At 42.0% G+C, this 1,865-nt stretch overlaps 1 pseudogene across 1 annotated transcript; it reads left to right on the top strand.

Moving 5' to 3' along the window:
• The first annotated feature begins 161 nt into the window (after window positions 1-161).
• LOC115535485 (peripheral myelin protein 22 pseudogene) lies at window positions 162-1,627 on the top strand (annotated as a pseudogene). Its single transcript, XR_003974495.1, is given in 1 exon segment — window positions 162-1,627. The product of XR_003974495.1 is annotated as a peripheral myelin protein 22 pseudogene (transcript).
• The last annotated feature ends 238 nt before the right edge of the window (window positions 1,628-1,865 follow it).

Below are 1,865 nucleotides of genomic sequence, written 5' to 3'. Positions count from 1 at the left end.
CTCTCTCTCTCTCTCTCTCTCTCTCTCTCTCTCTCTCTCTCTCTCTCTCTCTCTCTCTCACTCTCTCTCTCTCTCTCTCTCTCTCTCTCTCTCTCTCTCTCCCTCGCTCTCTCTCTCTCTCCCATTACCTCCCTCCCTTCCTCCCTGTCTCTCGCGTCCAGGTCTGTTTGTGATGTGTGGAGCCATCATCTACACGGTGATGGCTCCTGACGAAGGGGCGGGCACCTCCTACGGCTACGCCTACGTCTTGGCCTGGGTGGCTTTCCCTCTGTCCCTCATCAGCGGCCTCATCTACATCATCTTGAGGAAGAGGGAATGAGAGTGGTGACGTAGAGAGGGGATAGAGTGTCTGGGGTGGATATAGCAGACCCTAGCTCACCCATAGTGCGCAATCAAATGGGTTATTTTATGATATCAGAGAACGCCGATCGCGGTCGGCAACCTCTACTCTATTTCCGCAAAACTGCATTAAAGTCGGAACATTGACGTCATTGATTGGGAATTCGCGTTCTGTGACGGTCCGAAGCCGAATTACGATGCTAATGATCCAACTTTTCCGAGTTTTTTTTCGTGGAAACGCAGTAGAGGTTGCGTTCCGCGATGGAGCGGAACTCTCCTATATATAAAAAGTTTAAAGTTAAAATACAGTTCAAATAAAGTGCCTACTGCCCACAGACCATCTAGACTAGCGTCCAAACATCGGAGAACAAGTGCAATGCAGTCGCTTCGTAGTAAAATGCCAATTGAGACGTCGGGTTGTCATTATTTTTGTAAACTATCACTTGATCCCAAAACAAATTATGCCGGAAAAAAAAAGAAAACATGACAAACTCACATCCATGCCTCGTCTCATTTGAAAGCCGTATTCGTCCATAGCAACACTGCGGGAAGTTTAAGGGTGTCCTCCATAGCAACAGCGCGGGATGTTGTAGGGTGTGGCCATTTTTTATTCGGTTTAAAACTGTGGATCATTCGCGTCGACCCCACCCTGCCTGACAACATCACAGGAACCCAAAACAAACCCAAACAACTGCCATGCCGCGGTGCAGAGATGTACATAGTGTCTGTGGTTTTTAGACATATTTATAACATTCTTTTTTTTACATACCTTTTGTACATAGTGTTTTCAAGTTAATTCCATATTGCTCATGACTGATGGCTCATGAAGACTCATACAGCTGCACCAAAGAGAAATACAGATACAGCTGAAGTGTTATGCTTTTCACTGGGATTTATTTCTAGTTTGCCCGCAGTCATGTCAGATTGTTACTCCCTTTGTATACTGTGTCTTGACTTGGAATATCTGTGTTAATGAAGGAATAGGACAATCCTCTACATCCTCAGTGGATGGGACGTGTTTATAAACTAATGAAGACATTCTGAAATATCATTCTATTTTGATGTGCCAAATAGTTTTTTTTTGTATTTCCATATTTTTGGTTTTCTATGTTTTCTAGTTTTGGAAAATGGTGCTTTCTAAAAAAACCTACCATTCTTGAATTGTATAGCATACTTTGTGTTTCAATTTTAACATTGTTAGTAACTCTCATGATGTGTGTTTGAAATTCTTTGTACAAATAAACAATTTCTTTTTCAGTGTAATTCTAAATAAAACGTATTAAGTAAATTATTTTCTTAAATGTTAAAACTATAAACAACAAGTCACTGTTGGAATCAACGGCAATAAAATGGTCTGTAGTGGTACTGCTGTTGTACCACCAGAGGGAGCTGTATCTACTCAGCTGACAGTCATGCGCTGTAAAAGTTTTAGCTCTTGGGTTGAAGCTGCACTTGAAGGGAGTGATCACTAACCTCAGTAGAAGATAATTTGGGAACATTTAAATGTTCTGGATTGCAAGTGAGAG

Source organism: Gadus morhua, chromosome 2 (assembly GCF_902167405.1).
Source record: "Gadus morhua chromosome 2, gadMor3.0, whole genome shotgun sequence".
Lineage (NCBI taxonomy): Eukaryota > Metazoa > Chordata > Actinopteri > Gadiformes > Gadidae > Gadus > Gadus morhua.
This window is presented reverse-complemented; position numbering and strand designations above follow the sequence as displayed.